Source organism: Phascolarctos cinereus, unplaced genomic scaffold, assembly GCF_003287225.1.
Source record: "Phascolarctos cinereus isolate Bilbo 61053 unplaced genomic scaffold, phaCin_HiC Scaffold_2;HRSCAF=192, whole genome shotgun sequence".
Taxonomy (NCBI): Eukaryota; Metazoa; Chordata; class Mammalia; order Diprotodontia; family Phascolarctidae; genus Phascolarctos; species Phascolarctos cinereus.
Window position 1 is genome coordinate 16,198,060 of NW_027555625.1, and position 15,000 is coordinate 16,213,059.

Here is a 15,000-nt window from a genome sequence, read left to right on the forward strand (position 1 = left end):
AAAAAGTGGAGGTGAGAGGGAATGAATGAATCTTATTCTCATAAGATTTGCCTTAAGGAGGGAATAACATACACATTCATTTGGGTATGGAAATATGTTTACCCTACAGGAAAATAGGGGGAGAATGGGACAAGAGTACAGGGGGATGATAGAGAGAAGGACAGATTGGGAAAGGGGGTAATCAGAAGCAAATACTTTTGAGGAGGGACAGGGTCAAAAGAAAGAATAGAATAAATGGGAGGGCAGGATAAGATTAAGGTTAACAGAGTTAGTTTTTCACAACATCTACTATGGAAGTGTTTTGCATAACGACACATGTATTACCTATATTAAGTTGCTTGCCTTTTCAATGAGGGTGGGTGAAGAGGGATGAAGGGAGAAATTTTGAGACCTAAAGTTTTAAAAACATACGTTTAAAAAACTTTTCACATACTACTGGGAAATAAATAAAAAGATAAAAAAAATCATAAAAAAATATAAACTCTTCTATTTGAGAACCACCCCCCAGCAGAATATCACAGCTCATCCCCTTTATAGGATCAGACATTTAGTGCTGGTAAGAAGCTTAAAAGTCAGTTAGTCCAACCTCCTCTTTTTTACAAAAGAGGAAACTGAGGTCTGGTATTGGAAGGCGATTTCTGTAAAGTCACATAGGTGGCAGAGAGCAGAGCTCAGATTCAAATTTAGTGCCTCAGAATTCAAATCCAAATACTTCCCACTCAACCACACTGATGAAGAGTGATCAAAATTGGAATTCAAAGGCACCCTTTCAGAAGCCCATCTGTGCCAATCTACAGGACATCTCCATCTGAATATTCTGCAAAGAGCTGAAACTCAAGGCCTAAAACTGGATTTGTTATTGTATGCACACACACACACACATATGTACACATATACATATATCTACATATATGCACACACACATATATACACACATATGTATATACATACATACATATATATTCATCATCCTTCCACCAAATAAATATTTCTGTTGAGAGTTCCATCATTGGTCTAATCGTCCCAACTGGAAAATTCTGAGTCCTTGTTAAACCTTTTCTCCCCTTTTCCTACCATATCCAATTCATTATTCAGTACTGTGGATTCTATCTCCACAATAATATTCATAGAAGCTACCTTTTCTTCACACCCACAAGACCACTACTTTGCTCATGCCCTCATCTTTATGTTTCTTACAACTGCCTTATTGCTCTATTGCCTAAAGCCCCTTTCTTCTCCAAGCTATAATTCATGAAGTTGGCTAAATAATTTTTGAAATTCATAAAGTCTGATCATCTTGCTGTTTTTTTCAAAAAAACCTTCAATGGCTCCCTGTTGCCTCTTGGATAACAAACAATCTTTTGGCCTTGGTGTTTCAAGATTTTTCCAATCTGGCAGCACCTGCCTGAGAAAACTTATTTTTTGTTATTGTTTTAAATCACTCAAAAATGAAGTCAAATCGGGCTACTCGCTGTTTTTGGCTTTTGTCTTGCCATGTGTCATTTCTTCATGTCTGCTCACATGATTCCCTATGGCTGGGATGCAGCACTTATTCATCTCCATCTGTTGAAACTTGAATTTTCCTTCTTGTAGACTCAGCCAAGGTCCCACTTGTTCCAGGATGATTTCCCTGTTTTCTCCTCTGAAAAGTTATCCCTTTCTCCCCAAATCTCACATTCTGTGTTTCATATTTTGCTAGCTGAAGCAATGGATAGAGCGCTGAGTTTGGAGTCAGAAAGACTTGAGTTCAATTTTTGCCTCCAAACTTCATATCTGTGTGACTCCCAACAAATCATTTAACCTCTGTCTGTCTCAGTTTCCTCAACTTGAATGTCGAGATTATAGTAACATCTACCTCAGAAAGTTTTGTCAGATGAGGTAATAGCTGTAAAAGCACTTTGTTTAACATTGGGCCTGGCACATGGTAGGTGTTTAATAAATGCATATTCCTGTCATGATGAGAACTTTTCATGTGACCAGAGACTCATCCTTTTGTCGCCCTTGATTCCAGGCCCAGCACACCTATTGCTTCTGGTCCTAAGCATGTGACGTCCCAAAAGCATTGGATGTTTGATAATTTGAAAGGAATTTTTGCTCCCACAGTCTGTGAGAGTGCCCCCCATCATCTTCTTTAGAACAAGTCCTAAGCATTCCATAACAGGAGATGAGACAGGGACGATCTGCATGCAGTGGTTCATCAAGACTGATGACGCAGTCCATACTGACATAACTTACCCTGCCGGTTTTATGAATGTCCTCAGCATTGTCAAGACAGGAGAGCATTTCCATCTGGTGTATGACACCAGGCAACATTTTGCTGTTCATCGTGTCACCGCTGAAGAGATGAAATATAAATTGTGCAAGTGCGAAAGATCTTTGTGACTAGAAATGATATCCCTTATCTGGTGACCCGTGATGTCTATATTATAGGCTATCCGGATCCTATAATCAAAGTGAATTACACCATCCAGATTCATTTAGAGATTACTAAGATCACTGATTTCAAGTTAGATACCAGAATCCTGTGGATCATGACAAGAGGTACTAACTTGGATCCAACATGATCAGCAATTTGGAGAAGGATTCAGGTTCTTTTGATGTTGTCCTTGTGAAGGATACCAATGGTAACAGCTTTGCCACTAGGCTTTTGAACACTTTTTTATATTGACAAGGGTAACAAGCCTTGTATTTCTCTATTCTCCACCTGCCCCAGAAAAAAAAAAAAAGTATTTATCTCACCAAGGTTCAAGAAAGAGGTAAGAGATTGGTAGCCAAACAGAGCAGTGGATAAATGAGGAGGATTAAGATCACATACATGACTAGATAAAGATGTTACAATAGTGAAAAAATAATTTCTTTTTTTTCAGTTTTGGTAATTGATGTTATTGTAGGTAATTATCTACTTCCTTCATGTTATTTGATTTATGAGAACATAGCTATTTGGACTGGTTTTATTTAGTAGTTTTCATTTTCTTTTACAAACTTTTGAATTATTGTAGTTTAATAATATGGCACATGCTATTTCTGCCTTTTAGAATTTGTTGGATTTTACAAGCTAGTCTGAAATTAATTTTTGCCAGTATGTGTCTTTGAAAAATGATACTGATTCTCTGCTTCTCCTGCCTAGTTCTTTCCATATAATTTGTAATTCTAAATTGAGAACAAACATTTACTTTTAATCTCCTAATGTGGTTTTTCGCTCTGATGATATAATATTGACAACTATTATATTTATCTTTTTTCTTGTATCACTGTTTTATATCCTCCTCCAAATTTAGTATTTATGTTTGGCTCAAATAAATCAACGATTGTTCAATAAATAAATAAATCCACTCTCCATTCTCTATTACTCTCCTTCCTACAGTCTCCAGTCAGGATAGTTTCCCGGTTCTTCCCTATTGGCAACCTCAGGTTCCCATGCATTAGAACAGGCTGCCCCAAATTCATGGAATTAATTTGCTCTCTATCTCTACTTTTTATTTTTCCTAATTTCTTTCAAGTGCAAGAAAGGTGCCATCATCTTCACAAGAACCTTTCCTGAGCCCCTGACTTATTGGGGCTCTCATTTTTTTTCTTTTAATTGCTTTATATAACTTCCAAATATAATGTTCTATCTCTGTCACAGTAATTTCTACTGTAGAATAGAGTGAAATTTCTTGGATAGCAAATGCATTATTTTTGTCTATTTATCTTCACTGCCTGGAATATTATCTTGAGTAATCTTTAAATGCTTAGCGAATGTAATTTACTTAGATAATATGTTTTAAAACTGTACTTGACCTAAACTAGGTAACTCTTTTTTTTTTTTTTCCATCAATGACTTAGTTAAAGCTATGGATAGAATGCTTATTAAATATTCAGATGAAATGAACCACAAAGAAATATATGTGTTTGATGAGAGGTTAAATAATTTAAAAATAATTAAATGCCATAGAATTGTTTCTGGGACCACCTATTGCCCTTCACCTAGGGTAAAAAAAATATTAGGAGCATTGATTCAAATTCTGGAAGCCACTTTTATGTCTATTAATTTACTTATTTTTAGTTTTCAACATTCACTTCCTCAAGATTTTGAGTTCCAAATTTTCTCCCCAGCTCATCCCTCCCCCCATCCCAAGACAGCATGCATTCTGAATAACTCTTTCCCTAATCTGCTCTTCCTTCTATCTCACCCTCTTCTCTTATCCTCTTCCCCTTCTATTTTCCTGTAGGACAGGATAGATTTCTCTACCCCATTGATTTCCCAGTTGCATGTGAAAACAATTTTTAACATTTGTTTTTTAAAACTTTGGGTTCCAAATTTCCTCCCTTACTTCTTCCTCACCCAATCATTGAGAAGACAAGCAACTAAATACAGTTTATACATGTGTAGTCATGCAAAACACTTCCATAGTAATCATGTTGGGAAAAATTAACTATATTTCCCTTCATCCTATTCCACCATCCATTTATTCTATTCTCTCTTTTGACCCTGTCTGTCCTCAGAAGTGTTTGCTTCTGATTACCCCCTCCCCCAATCTGTCTCCCATCTATCATCCCCCAACTCTCCTATCCCCTTCCCCCTAAGATAGATTTCCATACTCAATTGAGTGTGTATAGTATTTCCTCCTTAAGCCAAATTCAGTGAGAATAAGATTCACTCATTCCCTCTTACCTTCCCCTACTTCCCCTCCACTGTAAAAACCTTTTCTTCCCTGTTTTATGTGAGATAATTTATTCCACTCTACCTCTTCCTTTCTCCTTCTCTGAGTATAATTCTCTCACCCCTTAATTTCGTTCTCCAGATATCACACTTTCATCTTCAACTCAGCTGTACCCTACATCTATCCATCTATTTATCTATCTATCTATCTATCGATCTATCTATCTATCTATCTGTCTGTCTGTCTGTCTGTCTGTCTGTCTGTCTATCTATCTATCTATCTATCTATCTATCTATCTATCATCTATCTATCTAATTTTTCCCCTTCCACTACCCTAATACTGACAAAGGTCTCATAAGTTACAAATATCATCTTTCCATGTAAGAATGTAAATATTTCAACCTTAATAAGTCCCTTATGATTTCTCTTTTTTGTTTACGTCTTTGTAGTTCTCTTGAGTGTTGTATTTAGAACTTGAATTTTCTATTCAGCTTTGGTCTTTTCATCAAGAATACTTGAAAGTCCTCTATTTAACTGAATGTCCATTTTACCCTTGAAGGATTATACTCAGTTTTGCTGGGTATGTGATTCTTGGCTGTAATTCTATGTCCTTTGACCTCAGGAATATTATATTCCTAGCCCGGTGTCCTCTTAATGTAGAAGCTGCTAAATTTTGTGTTATACTATTTGTGTTTCCACAATACTTGAATTGTTTCTCTCTGGCTTCTTGCAATATTTTCTTCTTGACTTAGGAACTCTGGAATTTAGCTACAATATGCCTAGGAGTTTTCCTTTGGGGATCTCTTTCAGGAGGTGATCAATAGATTCTTTCCATTTTTATTTTACCCTCTGGTTCTAAAATATTAGGGCAGTTTTCCTCGATAATTTCTTGAAAGATGATGCCTAGGCTTTTTTTTTTTTTTATCATGGCTTTCAGATAGTCCAATAATTTTTAAATTCTCTCTCCTGGATCTATTTTCTAGGTCAGTTGTTTTTCTAATGTAATATTTAACCTTTTCTTCAATTTTTTTTCATTCTTTTGGTTTTGTTTGAAAATATCTTGATTTGTCATAAAGTCATTAGTTTCTATATGGTCCATTCTAATTTTTAAGGAATTATTTTCTTCAGTGAGTTTTTGGATTTCCTCTTCCATTTGTCAAATTTTGCTTTTTAAGGCATTCTTCTCCTCATTGGCTTTTTGGACCTCTTTTGTCATTGAGTTAGGCTATTTTTAAGGTGTTATTTTCTTCAGTGTTTTTGGGGTTTCCTTTAGCAAGCTGTTGACTTGTTTTTCATGATTTTCTTGTATCACTCTCAGTTTTTCCTCTACTTCTCTTACTTGCTTCTCAAAATCCTTTTTGAATTCTTCCATGGCCTGGGACTGATACATATTTTTTCTTGGAAGCTTTGTATGTAGGAGCTTTGACTTTGTCGTCTTTTTCTGGTTGTATGTTTTGGTTTTCTTTTTCACCAAAAAAAGATTCTATAATCTGACTCTTTTTTGCACCATTTGCTTATGTTCCCAGCTGATTACTTGAGTTTTAAAGCCTTTATTAAGGCAAGGAATTGCTTCCAGTGTGGAGAATGTACTGTCCCAAGCTTTGGGGGGTTTTGTGCAGCTGTTTTCAGAGATACTTCTATGGACCTGTAAATTTTCAGTTCTTCCAAGGTGGTAAGATCAAGGGTGAGGTGTTTATTCCTTTCCTGGATTGTACTCTTGTCTGTGAGTGACCAGAAGCATTCTTTTCTGGCTTGGAAATTTCAGGAGGATTCACTCTCCACAGTTACTACAAGCTCCACCAAGCCACTGCTCCTCCTCACCCCAGGACCTCCACCCAGAACTATGACCCAGATCCAAGTATGGACAAAGAAGAGATTCCTGTCTCAGCACCAGCAAAGAGATCCACGTAATCCCCCTCTGATCAACCACTCAATTCCCCCTCTGTCTGTGGGCTGGGAGTTCCAGAAGCAGCCCCTTCCCTGAGGTCACACTGTGACTGTGGCTGGGACAGAGCTTCTCTCTCATTGCAGTCACAGAACTTTCCTGCTGACCTTCTACGTTGTCTTTGGAATTTGTGGGTTGAGAAGTCTGGAAAGTGCCGCAGCTGCTTGTGATTTCATTTCCTGAGGCCTGCTGCAGGTTCATTGAGGCCCTTTCGTTGCCTGCACATCTACACTGAACCGTGCTCCTATCCCATCCCAGTAAAACAGACCTTTCTAATCAACCACCTAGGTTGAAAATTTGTTTCTCTGAGTCTTTTTGTGCATTCTACTACTCTAGAATTTGTTTAGAGCCATGTTTTACAAGTATTTGGAGGAGTTTGGGGGAGAGTTCAATCAAGTCATTGCTTTTACTCAGCCATCTTGGCTCTGATGAAAGCCACATTTAGAATAGCAAACAATAAGCTGGAGATGATCTTGAAGACAACAAAAAAGGGTAGAGGAACTCAGGTTCCAGCAATATGGTGATCATCTGAAGGCAAAGGATATATTTATTCTGAAAAAATGAAGTATGTTGATAAGTGAGGCTGGGTATGAAGGCTATTTTCGAGTATTTGAAGGGTCAATTTTTTTTGGTTCTATTTATTCCCAGAAGAAAGACCAAGCAAGAAAGGATGGACGTAGCAAAGAGATTCATTTGGGCTTGATTTAAGGAAATATATTTTAAGAAAAAGATATATCTGAAAGAGGAACTAGGTGTGGTATCAAGTAGTATATTTCCTAAGATTTTTATGCAGAGTCATTTTTAAAAATCATTTACTCAATTTTAAATTTTATTTTATTTTAAGTTTCAAAATTACCCCCTCTTCCTACCCAATCCATTGAGAAGGTAAGATGATGCCCACATTATCTATGTCAAGAAAGAAGGGAAGAAAGAAAGAAAGAAAGAAAGAAAGAAAGAAAGAAAGAAAGAAAGAAAGAAAGAAAGAAAGAAAGAAAGAAAGAAAAAATAGAACATAAAATAAAAATATGCTTCAATGTGTATGCTTACTGCATCAGCTCTCTGTCTGGAAGTCGATAGTAAGTTTCACTATAAGATCTTTGAAATTTTGATTGGTCATTGTGTTGATTATCTTTACAATATTGTTGTTATTGTATAAAGTGTCTGGCTTCTGCTCACTTCACTTTGCATCAGTTCATATAAGTGTGTTCAGCTTTTTCCGAATCCACCCCCTCCATTATTTTTGGCAGTACAATAATATTTCATCAAGTTTATGTACAATAACTTTTCAGCCATTCTCCACTTGATTTACATATCTTCAGTCTCCAATTTTTTGTCAACATAAAAAAAGCTGATATATATATATATATATATATATATATATATATATATATACTTTTTTGTATATGTAGCTCCTTTTTCTCTTTCTTTTGTATTTTTGATTGTAAAATTCAAAGAATTATTCCATTGGCAAAAATTATTCACAGTTTAATACCTTTTGGGGCATAGTTCAAAGTTCCTTTCCAGAATGGTTGGACCACTTAACACCTCTGTCAATAGTTATTTAGTAAAATATTTTTGCCGCAGTCCCTCCAATATTTACAATTTTCTTTTTTGTCATCTTAGCCAATCTAATAGGAATGAGGTGATATCACATAGCTTAATTTGTATTTCTCTAATTATGTGTGTGTGTATGTGTGTATTTTTCAGGTGAACATTGATAGATTGAATTTCTTCCTTTGAGTACTATCCATATTACTTGTCATTTGTCAATTGTGGAATGCCTCTTTTTAATGGAAATTTGCCTAATTTCCCTATAAATTTTAGAAATGATTTTTTTTAAATTTCCTGTTTTTCTTCTAAATTTAGATGCATGGGTTTTATGTGTGCAAATAATTTGTGCATCAAAATTATCCATTTTATATCCTAATAATCTTGTTATCACATGTTTGGTCATGAATTCTTTCCTTATCCCTAGATCTTATAGGTGATATCTGCTATGTCTCATCACTTTGCTTATGACATCATATGTCTAAATATCACGTGCCCATGTGTAAATAATGTGCCTATTTTGAGCTTATCTTGGTATATGATATGACACGTTTATCTCTATTTAGTTTTTGCCAGATTAACTTCCAGTTTCTCCAACCGTTTTTGGCTGTTAAACAGTGTGTTCTTTTTCCCAGTAGTTCAGGATTTGGGGTTGTCAAAACTAGGTTAACTTTCTCATTAGTTCAGTATACATAATCTGTTGTATACCTAATTTTATACATAATATGATTCGCAGCCATCTTCTTTATTTCTTACCCAGTATTAAATTGTTTTGGTGATTACAGATTTGTGATATAGTTAGAGTTCTGAAGCTGCTAGGACACCATCCTTCCTAATTTTTTAAAATTATTTTTTAATTGATTCCCTTGATATTCTTGAACTTCTGTTATTCTAGATGTATTAGGTGATTATTTTTTCTAGCTCTATAAAGTAACTCTTTGACAATTTAATTTGTATAACACTGAGCACATAGGTAGTATTGTCATTATAATTATGTTAGATCAGCCTACCCATAAGCAATACATATTTCTCCAATTATGTAGAACTGTCTTTATTTGTGCAAAAACTATCATAATTGTACTCAAATTGTTCCTTTGTGTGTCTTGGCCAGCAGACTCCTAAGTATTTCATACTTTCTACAATTATTTTAAATGGAATTCCTGTTTTTATCTCTTCTTTATTTTTTTCTATCTCTTTCTTGCTAGATTTTGTGAGTAATATACAGAAATGTGATTTCTACGAGTTTGTTTTATATCTTGCAAATTTGCTGAAGTTGTTTCTCTTAGTTTTTTTTTAATCCTGCAGTATTCTCAAAGCACACTAGCAGCAAAAATTGATAGCTTTACTTCATTACCTATTCTCATTCCCTCAATTTCTCTTTCTTTTTATGATATTGAATAACAATTGTAATAATAGGCATTGGACATTCTTGCTTCACCCCTGATCTAATTGGAAAGCTTCTAGCTTATCTCCATTATAGACAATCGCTGTCCTTGGTTTGACATAGTTCTTGCTTAACATTTTAAAGAAAGTTTCTTTTATTCCTAAGCTGTCTTGTGTTTTTAACAGGAATTGACATATTGACATAATTATGCTACTTTTGTTTGGTTTCTTATAACTATTGTCAATTATAATTATAATTTTCCAAATATTGAATTTCCCTTATAGTCCTAGTATAAATCAAACTTGGTCAGAATTTATGATCTTTCTCATGTATTGCTGTAGTCTCCTTGCTAATAATGTATTTTAAATTTTTGTATTAATATTCATTAGTAAATTAGTAAATAGTCACATTTCTCTGTGGTGACTTGCCCTGGGTTAGGTATCAAAACCATATTTGTGTCTTAGGAGGAATTTGTAAGAAATTTTTTTAAGCTTATTTTTTCATGCAGTTTAGACATTATTGGGATTGATTATTCTTAAATCTTTGATAGAGTTTATCTGTAATTCACAGGTTCCTGGTTGTTTTCCCTTTTGGAGTTATTTTCACAGCCTATTCATTTTCTTATTCCTAATATCAACATTTCCTAATAAAAGCATTTTATTCCCTGTTCTGTAATCAAGGTAATTTTATATATACAAATATTTATCAGTCATTTAGATTATGTGTTTATTGACATACAATTGGGTAAAACATCTCCATATAATTGCTTTTATTTGTGAATTCATTATTTTTCATTTCATACTGATAATTTGGTTTTCTTCTTTTCTTCTTTTAAATCAATTTATTTTCCCCAGTTACATGTAAAAGCAATTCCTTAATATTTATTCATAAAACTTTTAGTTCCAAGTTTTATAAATACATATGTTTCAAATTCTTTCCCTTGCTCTCTCTGCACTCCCACCCCATGGAAAAGGCAAGCAGTTAAGTATAGAATATATAAGTGTAGTCATGGTCATAATAGTCATGTTGTGAAAGAAAACATAAAGAAACAAAAAAAAACCTAAAGAAAAATAAAGTTTAAAAATGTATGCTTCAATCTGTATTCAGACATCATCAGTTATTTCTTTGTGGATGGATAGCATTTTTCATAATGTCCTTTGAAGTTGTCCTGGATCAATGTATTGTTGAGAATAGCTAAGTTGTTCACAGCTGATCATCTTCCAATATTGTTGTTACCTTTTACACAGTAAATTTCACTTTGCATCAGCCCATGCAAGTCTTTCCAGGTTTTTCTGAGACATCCTGTTTATCATTCCTTAGCGTACAATAGTATTCCATCATAATCACATACAACAACTTTTTCAGCCATTCCTCAGTTGATGGGTATCTGCTCGAATTCTATTTCTTTGCCAACAGAAATGGGCTACTATAAATATTTTCATACACATAGTTCTTTTCCTTTTATTAATCTCTTTTGGGATATAGACATAGTAGTTGCATTGCTAAGTCAAATGGTATACATGGTTTTATAGTCTTTTGGGCAAAGTTCCAAATTGCTCTATAGAATGATTGCATTAGTTCACAATTCCACAACAATGCATTAATGTCTCATAGTTCTCACATTCCTTCCAGAATTTCTCATTTAGCTTTTCTGTCCTATTAGCCAATGTAAGAGGTATGAGGTAGTACGTCAGAATTGTTTTAATCTGCATTTCTTCAATCAATAGTGAATTAGAGTATTCTTTTCTTTAATCAAATTTAGATAATGGGGTTTTTTTTCAATAAAAAGCTCCAAGTTTTACTTATTGAGTCTTTTTAAAGTTGCAATTGTATTAATCTATTCTTTGATTTTTTCCCCCAGCTTTATATTGTGATGTTTAAATGGGTAGTGGTTACTTTTGTTGGTTTTTTATTTCATTTGTTTATTTTTTAGCTACATCCCCAATCATTCATTTGCTTTTTCTCTTGTTTAATTATGAAATAGCTTAGAGATTTTAAAAAAGTTCCCCTTAATTACTGCTTTGGCTGTATCTCACAGATTTTGGTTTGTTATTCCATTATCATTATTTTTAATGAAATTATTGTTTTTGACACACCCATTTTTAGAACTGTTACTTAATTTTTAAATAATTAATAGTCTTTGCTTGAAAGATCTTTATTGAGGTTTTTTAATATTATTATTGGTAAAAGATTTTGTTTGTTTGTTTGTTTTACTTTTCTCTATTTGTATGTGGGGTTTTTTATGCCTGAATACATGGTCAATTTTTGCGAAGGTGCCATGTGTAGCTGAGAAAAAGGTATACTCCTTTCTATTCCCACTCAATTTTCTCCAGAAATCTACCATATGTATATTTTCTAAGATTCTATTCATCTCCTTGACTTCTTTCCTATTTGTTTAATGGTTAGGTTAATCCATATTTAAGAGGGGTGAATCAAGGCTCCCCACAGTTTAGTTTTACTGTCTACTTCCTACTAATTCACTTAAATTTCTTATAACAATTGGGATACTATTCCAGTGTAGTATTTATATTAATTCATCATCTTTAATAGCTTTAGAAAAATTATAGTTTCCTTGATATTCTTCTTATTAGATTTATTTCTACTTTTTCTTTGTCTGAGATTATGATTACTAGCCCTTCCTGTCTTATTTCATCTGAAGCATAATAGGTTCTTCTCTACCCCTTTATTTTAGTTTTGTGTGTATATTTCTGTTTCAAACCATATGTTGTTTATAAGTAACACACATTTTTCTGGGTGGGGTCATCCTTGGCTGTAGGTCTAGATCCTTTGCCTTCTGGAACATCATATCCCAAGCTCCTTTACTCTTCTCTGTTCCTCAATGCAAATGGCTATTAAATCATTGGTGAACTTGATTGTGATTTCTTGCTAACTTGAATTCATTATTTTTGGCAGCTAGCAATACTTTTTTTTTCTCTTTAACCTGAATGTTCCTGATTTTGGCTATAAAATTCCTGCCAGAATTTTTTTTGAGGTGACAATTAAATTCTTTTGGTTTCTATTTTCTCTTATGGTTCTAAGATATCTGCATAATTTTTATGATTGAGATTTTGAAAAAAAAAGTCTAGCTCCTATTTTGTTCACAGATTTCAGTTAGTCCAGTGATTACAAAATTATCACTATTCAATTTGTTTTCTAAGTCACTTATTTACCCTCTAGATAGTTTACATTTTCTTCTAGTCTCCTCATTTCATTTTAGCATTTCTTGATGTGTCAGAGATTTATTATCTTCCATTTGGCAAATTCTAATTTTCAAGGAGTTATTTTATTTAATAATCTTTTATATCACTTTTTCCAAGTTGGTAATTAAAATCTCCTCATGTCTTTCTTAACTCTTCCCTCATTTCCCACTCTTTCTTCTACTGCCCTCATGTATTTTTTTTATCATTTAGCTCCTTATTTAAATTGCTTTACCTTTTCTAAAACTTCTTGTTGGACTTGTGTCAAAGCTGCATTTATCTTGAAAGCTTTGCTTGTAAGATTTTATTCTGATTCATTGTCTTCTTCTACCTCTGCATCTTAAGCATCCCTGTTGTCATAATAGTTCTTTATGGTTAGAATTTTTTGTTTATTTGTTTACAAATTCTTCCAGCATTCTTTCTGTCATTTAATTTTGTAGTAGTGCTAGATTCTGTATATTTCTGGAAGTGGATGTCTGGTGTCAGCTTCTACCCATTTACGTCCTTCTACTGTTTTAAAAGCTTTAGCTAGGGTCCTGAAAATTTTCCACACTCCCAAAATTTTATGATCCACTGGGTTCACTGCCCTCCTACTTGGAGATCTTCAAAGGCTTTAGTCTATCATACTGGTTTTAAATTCTTTTCAGAATTCAGTCTGTGCCTCAGCTAAATCTTTGTGTGGAGTATGTGCAATGAGGGAGACTCAAATGCTTCTCATTCCACTATCTCTACTCCAGCTCCATAACCACTTCATGATTCTTTTTTTTCCAATCTACAATCATTTTATTGCAACAGAAAAAAATTAGGCTGCATAAAGGCCTGCATAAGTACATTCGAGGGTAATCTTTTCAAAGGTGAAATATGAATTTGGCTAGCAAAACAGAGAAACTTATGACCACAGCTCAAAATACTCATCTCCTAGGACAGACTGCCCTATATAAACTTGTCATGAGACAGGCTATTTATTGAACAACCACACTGAAAAGATTTAATTGGGTACTGGCAGAAAATGGGATGATTAAAAACTTCAGAATGGTGCTGATATTAAAATGCAGTCATTTGTCAACTTCCCTAACTTTTGATGAGAAATGTAAAGGCAGAACATGCTCATAATTTAAATGTATTTACTTAATTCTCAAATCCTAATAGCAAAGGTTTGAAGGTGAATGCAAGTAAAGGGAGAGAAATTAGGGCATTTGGATCTTTGGGACAAAAGGGTAAACATCATTAAAATGGGGGAGGAGGAGAAAGTTGAAAAGGTCTTAAGCTTCCAATAGGAGAGAGCTACCTCTCTTTTTTTCTACTTTTTCTATTTTTCCTTGAATCCAAGAAAAATGAGGGAGGGGAAGGCCTCTCTCTCTTTACTGCACAACAGCAAGATCCATGATTTTAAAAAATGGACTACATGATCCATCAATCACAGAAGGCAAGTAAGAGGTAGCTTTCTGTGGAAGCTCTTAGCACCACAGAGATTTCTAATGCATGGGCTGAATGATAATTATTGCCTTGATTAAAGCTCTTGAACTTTGTAATATCAGGAGATTCAAAGACTGAGAGGAAAGAGAGACAGAGAGACAGACAGAGAGAGAGAGAGACAGAAAGACAGAGAGAAAGATAGAGACAGAGAGAGACAGAGAACAAAAAGAGACACAAATGAGAAAGAGAGAGAGAGAGAGAGAGAGAGAGAGAGAGAGAGAGAGAGAGAGAGAGAGAGAGAGAGAGAGAGAGAGAGAGAGAGAGAGAGAAAGAAAGAGAGAGAGAGAGAGATTCTGGTTTTAGGATAGGATTTTTGGTTGAGTTGCTATAAATTTGAAATATTTTGGCAAAGTTGTGGAGAATGGGGTTGGGTACTTTGAATTAGAATCACAAAGCTCTAAACAAAAGTTTCAGATTCCTCTTTAATACCTACATCTATTTGTGTGTGTTTTTTTTTCTTGAGATACTTACAATGGCTAATCATTAAGCAATGTACATGAAACTCTCCTTGTCTCACAGCCTTTCCAGCTCAAACATCTCTTTGAACCTCAAATAGTAGAGTGAATGTAAGAAGGTTATATGTTTTCCAACTCACTAGGGAGGGTTATTTGGTTACTTGTTGAATGCCATAGGTAGGGTATCATACATTGTCTGATATGACCATTACCATGGAAGTATAACCATCTTTTGCCAAACAGATGGAGAATGCATAGGTCAGCCACTCCACCTACTCAAATTTCAGCTCTGTGAAACAAAACATAGCAATCTGATAAATTATTCACTGATGCTTGTGGTTGGAGCCCTGTT

The 15,000-nt window shown here is 34.3% G+C and overlaps 2 pseudogenes; one reads left to right on the forward strand and one right to left on the reverse strand.

The window, feature by feature from the left end:
- Positions 1–10,552, forward strand: part of LOC110222651 (small ribosomal subunit protein eS4, Y-like) — a 12,683-nt pseudogene extending 2,131 nt beyond the window's left edge.
- A 4,281-nt stretch (positions 10,553–14,833) lies between these two features.
- The window catches only part of LOC110222649 (aspartate aminotransferase, mitochondrial pseudogene), a 4,066-nt pseudogene continuing 3,899 nt past the window's right edge, over positions 14,834–15,000 (reverse strand).